Here is an 11,347-nt window from a genome sequence, read left to right on the forward strand (position 1 = left end):
CAGATCCTGTCAGAGGCATATGCAGTTTAATGCATTTGAAGTGCTTATTTCCTGAAATCGGCACTTACATCTTAGAGTTGCGTATGCTGTAAATTTACAAATGCATTTGAAGTATTTATTTCATGAAATGTTAAGCTACTTACATCTGGGGTTGTGGTATACTTTTAAAAATTACAATTTTTACACTTTTAGTATTTGTACGTGTTTTAGGAGGTACAGTAAATGTTAAGCTAGTCTACAGTAAATCTATTGTCAAGCAGTAAACTATTGTAGCAAAACGCAAAATTTGCACATCACTGCATATTCCAAAAGAAATAAACACTGCATGCCTGAAAAATTCTGACACGTTTAAGTCCTTTCCAATTTACATACTTTGAATTAATAACGCGTAATTATCGTACAATTACAGAATATCTTAGATTGTTGTTTCATAGACAGTAGCTCACGGAGTACAGAGACATACTCCTGTGTAACTAAGGTTTGACAAAACAGTTCAAATCCTTAGATTGTTGTTTCATAGACAAATGAGTTTTTCTATCTGTTTCGCATTCGTTAACACTATCAGGTAGGTTTAGGGTTGAATTTGGTGTAGGGCATATTTCCAACATGATAGAGCATTAATTTTAGCAACAGTCAATGGATATTCAAATTCTGAACCACCACAATATGTATCTATATCAGTGTAATATAAATGTTCCAGGGTTCACGTATTGTAACCTGTGTTTCAGTGAATGTTTCTCTTTGAAACTGCATTTCTCTTTTGAAACATACAGAACCATGACTTCAATTTATCATCAGCATGTACTCTATATGATAATAATTTGCATATAGATTTCTGCGACCGTCTACACAGTACTGCCTAATGTGTCTAATCTATAGCATGCAGTGAGGAGATCAGGGTTATTGCTACGGTACAGCTCACTGCAGCGGAGTAATCTCACTCACAAGAGGCCTGAACAACACCTGCCTTATCTGCCTGACATTAACACATACGAATGAGCGCATTCATCTTTGTTATATAAAGGGCTTGTGTTTCTTTTTATTTCCCCCAAAGGAAAACACAAGCACTTCCACGATTGACCAAAATCCTCTGTGATTTGTATGCCTTGGAATTCAAAGATATACTGTGAAGAGTACATGGAAATGACACAAATATGTGCGCAAGATTTGACCTGATACTCAAGGTAGTGCAGTTTGCACATAAAATATTACATTCGATTTTCTTGACTTTTAAAATTGAAGCATACAATTTATCACACTCATACTTTTCTTAAGGCTCTAAACCAACCAGCTGGTCTTAAGGTTGACATTTGAACATAACTGTTTTTAGTATGTCCATCTTTAGTGAAGGTTACCATGTAAACATCTTGCTTTAAGTTAAATATGATGCTGTGCTGACATATGAGAATGAATGTAATTCGAATGAAATTTGATTTAATATATATGATTGTATATAGCATGAAAGAAGTATTTTATGCTAGCCATTTGAACAAGTGTATGTTTATGTTCCCACTATAAAGTAACTAACTACGACTTTTGTCACAATAAACTCCCAATTTACATTAATAGTTAGTGGGGTTTAAGGGAAGAATAAGAATATGCCGAATAAGCCATTAAGAATACTTTATAAGTATTAATAAAATGCCAATGCGATAGTAATATGCACGCTAATAAGCAGTTAATAGCAAGAATTGGTTAAATTATACTCTCAGCCAAAAATGGCAAAGATGATTTAGCATTCAGCTAAATAGTAAAACGTTTTGTACAAGTCTGTTTCAAAAAGTCACCTTTCTAAAGTCACATACAAGTCAATTTGTATGAAGATCATTTTTACATAAAAGTAACAGGTGTTTGAATGTGATTGAGATCCAGGATCTCACACCGCTAGTGCCATCTTTCATCTTTGTGTTGATGCCTACAACTCAGATAGATGAGATTCAGCTCTCTTCAGGTCTTATTAGAAATTAAATCTATTTAGAAATATTATTTCCCGTGGCCAAAATGCATATCGTGGAGTTAGAATTACGCAAGTGCACTGCTTCATTCAGAGTTCATAAAAGAATGCAATCAAAATGCAAATACTTCCTCATATTCAGTGCGTTATGAATTTAAAAATTCCTATTTTTTATGCAGTAGATAAAAAGGTCTTTCTAACATAGTTTGGCCCATCAGAATTCTTGTTCAGAGTAACGTTGTGAACACTGCATTTTCTCAACCAACCTGCTTCGACATCTTTCTCCTGATTATTTGACAGTTCCTATTTATACATTTTCTTTCTAGTTAAAGTTTTCATGGAATGATATTGGAATCCTTTAACAGATACTTCTGCCTAGACTCTGTCTTATCTTTGCCAGTCAGTCTCCCTTTTTACCAACAGCTCTATTCCCTGGATTTTATGGTGTGTGTGTGGAAGAAGTTAATCAACCTTTGGACTGATCTTAGATATAATAGACCAAAAAGGATATTGGGAGTTCTGATGTTTGGTTGATTCTAGGTAGTGCAAAAAACAGCATGTATCAGTAATATTGTTGTTAAATAAATAAAAAAAAACTCTTCCGCATTACATTTTAGCTAAAAACAAATGATGGAGGAAAAAGAGAATATTTGAACTGTACCAACATCTTTGCCATCTCAGAAATAAATTACATATTGAAATTTAAAATTGTAATTATATTTCACAGTATTCCTGTGTCTACTGTATTTTTGGGCAAATTGATGCAGCTTAAGACTAGCATAAGAAATCTCTTTCAGAAAAATTGAAATAGTACAGACTATATATAAATTCTGTTTTGTTTTTGTTTTTTTATGGATGGCCGGGTGATGGTCCAATATGCCGTCGTCTGTATTGGTGCTTAGTGATTTTTACATTTTTCGACTGCCCGGGCTGCAGCTGTTGTTGAAAGTCCCTGTTGTCTCTGACAGTACACACATTTGGATCTGGAATATGAACTGACTCTATTACAGGAAATGGCTTTAAAACACCCAGAGGATTACAGTCTGTTAAAGGTGAATGGCTAGGGGAAGTCCGGAAAAAGTGTGTTTCAGAGCACTTAAGCCTTTGTGTACCTTATAGTGACAATGCGTCAAAGAAAACAGTTAGCAAGCTTCTACATCTAGGTAAATGCTAGGTTTATTGCAGTTGATTTTTCTTAAAAAGCAAGTGAAATTATTCAGAATGTATCGGTTAAGTATGTAGCCCTCATTTCATTAAGAGAAAACCCCAATAAAATTTGGCTAATGGCATTTGCATACCTGAGCCACTCCCAGACATACGAGTATAAATAGGTAACAGGTGCAACCATGTATCAGGTTTTGCTGAGGGAACTGGCCCTGAATCTCAGTAATGGTTCAAGGTTGTAGCAAGGGGACATAACAACTCCGTTCTCTCCATCAGAGAACAAGGGTTACATGCTGCATTACTGAATTCCATCACTATCCTATGGCAATGCAAATTTTGACGAGTGACCGTGTGTCACACAACTGTTACCCAACACACAGGGAAGAAACCAGCTCAACACGGAGACAGTAAAATCTTGCGAAGGTGTTTGGTGTTCACCAGCCCGCAGCTCTACAAATGTCTGCCACAGCTTCTTCGTCCAGCTTCTCCTCTTATTTGCACAAACTTGCCTAGTGAATGCGGTCATGCACCACTCGGCTCCGAAGCCAAAATCTGATTGCACCTGTAAAAAATTGCCAATTTATAACCGCATGGCGGGAGTGGCTTAGGTATGCAAATACCACTACCCAAATTTCATTACCGTTTTCTTTTAATCACAGTGAATTCGAGCTCCAAGCAAGACCCCAGTCTGTCGTCACGACATAACTTGTAGTGACTGACATATAGGAAACTACCTTTCCGCCCACTCATCAAATGCCATTGTTGACATTTATGAGTATCCATGTAATGCCTTTGACCTTAACTAATTGAAGAGTAAATAACACACAGAGGTGACGGATGTTGGATGAAGAGAAAATGAATGAAAGGGATCCTTCTTTCTTCATGGCCATTCAATTGAATGAAGTGGTCGTATCTCTTGCTCACCGATTTCTCACATGTCAGATTAAGGAAAAGCTTTCTGTGAGCGAAATGAGGCGGATTTGGGGCTGAAGGTGACTCTCCATCGGAATTCGACAGCTTTTCAGAAAGCCCTTTTCATTATTATTGTGCTATACACCCTATGACCTGTCAGACTGATTGAATGTAGAGTGTTCGCGTGTCGGGACTTAGTTCACTGAACCCGAGTCTTATTTTCATTCAGCTTGCACTCTGTTTACTTCTACTTCTTAAGGCAAATAGCTGTTCGGTTTGATCTTGTTTCATTTTTATTTTGTTATTCTTTTCAGTCTTGCCTGCAGTGACTCCCTGCTCATGTACAAATGACACGGATATACAATTCTGTGGCCTGAAACACTCACGGGAAGTCAGCTATTTGTATTCGTTCATCAAATGAGCCTTTGTTAGATATAGAGTGGAGTCAAAAAGTTTGAGACTGCTAGTGAAAATGCTTCTGTTTTGCATAATTTAATACATACTTTCAGCATAATAATTTGAGTGAAAAGTTGGAGTGAAGTTTTTTTCATGGTTTGCTGAATTTCTTAGAATTGATTTGTCAAATTGTTATTTAATGATAGCAGCACTTAAGCTATAGTGTTTGTCTGGAGGTGTCAGATGAGTATAATTGCAAAGGCTAGAAATTACAAACAAAGATGTTATGCTTCTTCTAAATGGTTTCTTTGGCTGTGCTGTAGTTAGAATCCCTTTGTGTGAATTTATACAGTGATGCAATTCTTCTTTTTTATACTTTTGTTGTGTGAATTACACTACCAGGGAGTTTTACATTGATAAGATATTTATTTATTACTACTTTATTTTAAGTTTGAAATAATTGTTTTCTAATTTAGCATATTTCAGAATGTATTTTATTCCTGTGATGCAAAGTTGAATTTTCATTTCTCCAGTCTTCATTGGCACATGATCCTTCAGAAATTTTATTAACATGCTGATTTGCTGCTCAAGGACCATTGCATATTTTTGGTCAATGTTTAAACGGTTGTGCTGCCTTATGTTTTTTGTGAAAAATATAGCGATTTGAAATGGAAAGAAATGAGAGAAGTGTTCTGCCGAGAGCTTGTCCCCAGAAGAAATATGCTGATATGTAAGGTAGAGTAAACTCTAGTGAACCGAGAAAACATGTTGACAGTGTTTCTCATCTGTCTTTCTGGGTCTTAAGTACATAGCAGGATTTCTCAGCATCAACATTCAAACAGCAGAAACAGCCCTTCGGCAGTTTAATCCCATCTTTAGCACACATTCCCCCTCGTAACATAAAGTGAAAGTGTGAGATCTGCTCCCGTAGATAACCAGAACATGTTCAGCATCACTTCTTGTATCTCACCCACCTAAAATGTATACACTTCAACTACCAATTTAGCTTTCACATAGACAGAACAGGCTATGATGCCTTGTCTAGATTTGCAGTTTGCCCTGTAATTTGTCTGTCTTCCTGCAAAAACCTTTAAAGGGATAATTCACCTGGAAATGAAAATTCATTATTTACTCACTCTCGTGCCATTCCAAACCCGCGTGACTATTTTGATGGAAAAAAAACAAAAACTTGAATTGTTTTTGTACAGGTAAGAAACGATGTTGGAGACTGCTGACTTTAATTGTATAGATGAGAGAGGGAAAGAGAGAAATGGAAGAAAGTCAGTCAACCAGGAATGATTAAGATTCAGTGTCCTGAGAACAGAGTTTAACGTCTAATTATAGATAGCAACTGAGAATTAAAAGGCCCTCAAGAAAGGGTATCAAACATGATGTGTTAATTGGTCCATACACGCACAATATAGAGCCATTTGTTGAATTTCTTAAGCTGATTATAATGTTACACAGAAATGAGCGCTTAAACACGTTGTGGTGGCAGGCACGTTAAATATCTTTTTAAAGGGCATGTGAGTCATGTTTCAGACCGTGTCAAAATTCTGAGCTACAGCGTGTGAGGAACAATCGAAAGAAAGGTATTGAATGGCATTTAAAGAGGGATTTGTGTATTTCCAGTTATCAACTTAATTGCAGGCTGCCGACGGTTCGTTTTCACACACGTCCGTGTCTCGTTTTCTAGTGCTACTGAAAAACTGTCAGATGTACGTTTCTGAACAAATAGGTATACGTTCCTCTCACGCAACAGAAGGTTAAGTGATCATTGACAACAAGTGGAAAACATGCCAAGGTTGCTTCTGTGAACAGAGTATGTTGCAAAACACATGCTGATTAGCATTCGACCATGGGCTCGACATTCATTTGTATTATTCCTCCAAATATTTTGATTGTAGACTACTGGTTAGGACATGTGATTCAAAACATAGTGCTGTTGTGTTCAGAGCGGTGGGAACTGTCATTTTGAAATCAGCATTTGATCAGATTTTATTATGGTAAAAGTGTTTTGTGGTCATATAGTTTTGAGCAAGGAACCGTGTGAAAATAAGGGATTATTATCAGACAGTCGCCCTGTAAATATTATGTGTGCGAAAAGGAGTAAAACTTGGAAATATTTCAGTTGGAAATTGCTGTGAAATGAATGCATAGGTAAGTCTTGGTAAACATAAGAGACTTATTTCAAAAATATTTCAAATTCATACAGACCCTGATCTTTCCCAATTCCTGTGCTTTGTACACAATAATCATTTCTACCTTTTAGCATATGCTAACAATATGGACTATCAAATCTGTGGAGAATGGGCACATGGAAATATCCTCCATGTCTTTTCTATTTAACAAAAGCTACACTTACCCACATGTAGTGCTTTGTATTCTTTTTAATAAGTCCAAACTGTAGCTAATAGCCGCATATCTCAGGTGGGCCTTATCATCATGGAAACAGTTGGCATGGCTGTTAAGTCCTCCTGTGCTTTTCCAATCTCTATTTAGACAAGCTAAGAATTTGGCAACAAGAATGCCCAGTAAATAAAAGGCGTTTACAGTGTCTCTGCCCTCATCTGCTTTATGGCCCACAGCTGTCATTCCAGGAAAGTAGGTTCGAAGGAATGGCATATACCGGTTCCCCAGTTGCCATAAAAAGATCAAACAGGAAAACAGATGAGGTTTGCCAGAAGTTTGCCATCAAGCGCACCTTCATCCTGTTATGTCCGGTCGTCCCACAGCTTATGGGCATTGCTTACCCTTGATCAGGATGTCATGGTGGAGCGACTGAGGAGTATTGAGACTTGTGCTTCCATGGTTATGAAGGCAAGGTGTGACGGGTAATTATTGATTATATTATTGATCTATTCAGAGCCTATCTGTCAATAAAAAAAAAAAAACGTTTTAGTTTAAAGACCCTTTTCAGCAATGATATGTTAAATTGATAAGTGAAAGCAAAGACATGTATAATTTTGCAAAAGATTTCCATTTCAAATAAATGCTGTCTTTTTGAACTTTCCATTCATCAAAGAATGCAAATTTTTTTTCAAGTTTTATTAAGCAGCACAACCGTTTTCAGCATTGATATTAATAATAAGAAAATGTTACTTGAGGGCCAAATCTGTATATTAGAACGATTTCCGAAGGATCACATGACACTGAAGACCAAAGTAATGATTCTGAAAATTCAACTTGCGTGACATGAATAAATTACATCAAAACATATTAAAGCAGTTACTGTCAATATTATTTCACAGTATTATTGTTTTACCTTGGTGAGCATGAGCGACAGCTCCAAATAACTGTGTACATATCACATTTTATTGCCAAAACTAAAATTGTACATATCATTTCTTTGTGTTTTCAGTAAGCCTAACAAGCTAGCAAGCTAATGGCTTAGCCTACAAGCTTAACATAGTGCTAACTGCTTGGAGAGGCTTAACCATCACAAGATGCTGTATTATGATAACATGCTTTTTAATCAGGCATTAAGCAAAGGAAACCAAAAACAGGAAACCATGTATGTCATACGCCCTTGGTACTTTTTTCTTTTTCTTTCTTTCGCTCTTTCTTCCTTTTTTGCCTAAACACGGTCGTGTCTTTTCTCACCCGGGTCATCAACGGATCCCGGACTGCCACTGGCACCCCCTCAGAAAATAGACCCATGCCATCCCTTGTGCAGTCAGTCCTTATAGGAGCCCTCAAATGTCAGACAGTCACATGACCTTGCATTGAGGGCATCTAGCTGATAAGGACTGACAGTGAGGTTGATTGAACAACCAGATTTCTCTCGAGGTAAAAGCAGCTTTCTGCCAACAGTAACAGATTCTGCAACTAAATCTGTAAGCGTAATCTGGGTCATAAATGTTGAAACTTGTCTGAGATCAGCATTATTTGACAACCTCCACCAACGGCTGACTCAAAACCGAAGAAGTCTCGGTGTTTGACTGACAGCCATTCTCAGTAATTCAAAGAATTCAGTTCTTCTAATGTCTTGAGGGGAAAGAAAATGAAGTTTGAGGGAAGTCTGAATCGTTGCAGTGATCAAGGTCGGTAAGGCAGAAAAATGTCAACAACTTTAGCACATTTGACACAAATTATGATTATGGGGCAGACTATTAATTAGTAAAGGCTTATTTTCAAACAGTTACTTGCATAACTACTTGCATTTACGTCACATAACCTGGCTTGCAACTTTATTTTAAAATGTGAGCTTGAATGGAAAGCGTAGCTCATGAGTAACTTCTGACAAGCAACAGAATCTTCCCCAAACACTGGTTCACGGCAAATCAAACTCAAGAGCTCAGCTTCAGACGTTGTACTTTGGATGACAGAACAAAAATTCCCACTAGCCATCAAATAACAGAAAGGTGTATGCTAGATGGAATATCAAAATTGTCATAACTTATTATGCTCAGATTTAAAAAGGGAATATATAGTGTCACTGTTTCTAGGAGCAAAGCCTTGAAGGGTTTCCGCAGGGCATGATTTAACATTCATATCTCTGCTAATAAATTAACCTTATGTGACATAGAATGTGCTCGCTCCTTCTCAGAGCTTTAAATATTTATGTGCATTTCAGGTCTTGTTCAGCTCTTTGGACAATGTGTTGTGACCTACATTTTACAGCTCTTAAACTGGAGTTGTATTTTTACGCAAAAACTGCATGTTTTGGTGACTCTTCTTTTCTCATTGTTTTCATGTCTGCAAAATGTTTTAGGCAAAGTAGGACATATGCCACTCTTTTGTAAGCTTTTGACTGACTGCTCCTTTGAATAGATTTTGCCAAGCATTACTAGATGAACCGCAAAACCATGCCTTAAAATGGCCTCATCAATCATAAGTACATAAGTACATATCGATGAGCCAGGGGTTATTTGTTGTGGACCAAGAAATTGTACAAGAAATTGATTAATGGTCTAAATGTAATTGGATTACATTTAAAACATAAATCAATTTATCATGTAAATTTAATGATATATTAATTGTATTTCTTACTTCTACTAGTATGATGATGATGATGATGATGATTATAACAGCAATCAGTAGTTACAAATATAACACTATTATTTGTTTGTTTTGCTGTTATATCGTATTATTTCATTTTACACATTTTTGTATTTATTAAATGTAATATTCTATTTAAATTATAAAAATTAAAAAGAACATTAAACAAATTTATATAAATTATATTATTATATTCTTCTCATTATATATTTATTATATTATTATACTTTTATTGTTCCGTAAGAACATTCATTATTATTATAGCAGTCAATAATAACAATAAAATATGTATATATAACAATTCTCTTAAATCGTGCAACGTTTTTTCTTGTGCATTCCAATTAATCTCAATCAAGCTGCTGTTGGGTTATTTTGACGATGTAAAAAAATGACTTTAAAAACAGATAACTGCTAACACAATAAAACACAGAAACATGATAATGTAATAATACACACGATTTTTGAAAATCTGCGTTGGCTAATAAACTACACATATGATGGTTTACTATCTAAGGTAAAATAAATGTAACTTCGTAATTGGGGTATTGTATTAGATTAAGCAAGCAAACAAACTAAACCTTGGAGAGAGGACTTTGCCTAGTCGATTCTTAAATCTCCGCTGATGTGTGTGTGTGCGCATGTGTGTGTGTATGTCACTGTAACCAGGTCAATTCTTTGTTGTCTGAGAACCGCCATGCTCAATTAGTGCTGACCTTGTGTGCCTGAAATCGATGGAAGCCACAGCAGAGTATGTTTTGTTATGCGAACAACAGACTCATTTCAGTGTGAAATAAGAGCGTGCGAGTCACATCATCTCCGGTGTGTGTCCACCCAGCTCGCTGACCTCGGGAATACGGTATCGCAGTCTTCAACAAGAGACCATTTGTTCGGCTGACAATCAAATCATTTCTCACAACAAGGACATGCATGCAACAAAGCAAACGCAACAAAAAGAATCACAAGCTCAATGCTGGAAATACATCCTAATGAATAATAAAGAACATCGCGATAGGAAGCAGCAGCATAACCATCAGGGAGTGCAGTTGAGTCACTGCGGGCCAAACGACGGAGATGACTGCATGAAGAATACACGCAGAACACCTCATTACCAAGCACTCAGAGGTATCCAGTGACAAGGACCTAAAAATAGTGGATTCTTTTCTGGCCTGTCGGAAAAGGTTGCATTGTACTGTGGCATTCAGAATTTGAGAGACAACATAACTGACTTGAGCGCACTGCGGACTGTCCTCGGGTGACGCTGAATAATTAATAGACAGGAAGTACTAACGGCTATTAGATTTTCAAATTGCCAGGACATGAAGGAAGACAGCAGTCTAAGAGTTGTATTTTTACATTGTCTGTACATTATATGGAATGATCTGGATTGTTTCTGCTAGGAAATACCATTTGAGCATCATAACATAAAAAAAGGATATTGTTTTGAATTGCAAAGTTTTTCTTTAAAAGTGTGTACCAGAGTTTCAGAAATATGCTCTGATTAGACTCCGACCACGTACATTTTATTAGCTAAATTTGATTGCTAAGGCAACTGTGAAGATATTTAGCAGGACGGAACAAAAGAGCTGAGGTTGCTAAGTGAGGGATTGTCATCTCTGAAGGTTTCTACTTGAAGGTTATTATTCCCTTCCCTTCTCTTTTTTTTTGATAACTTTGGAAATTGTACTTTATGTTTTTTTATATAAACGGGGCATGTTTTTTATATAATGGCATCACATTTTAAATGCATTGATATGGAATCGGTGCCCCTTTGCAGTTCTAATTCCTTTAATTTTCTTGGGAGGCTTTCCACAGGATCTTGGAGTGTTCACAGTCTCTGTTCCAGTTCATCCAAAAGGTGTTTGTTGTTGTTGAGGTTGGAGTTCTGCGCAGACTAAGTTCCATCAAACCAACTTCAAGTGC

Source organism: Puntigrus tetrazona, chromosome 3, assembly GCF_018831695.1.
Source record: "Puntigrus tetrazona isolate hp1 chromosome 3, ASM1883169v1, whole genome shotgun sequence".
Taxonomy (NCBI): Eukaryota; Metazoa; Chordata; class Actinopteri; order Cypriniformes; family Cyprinidae; genus Puntigrus; species Puntigrus tetrazona.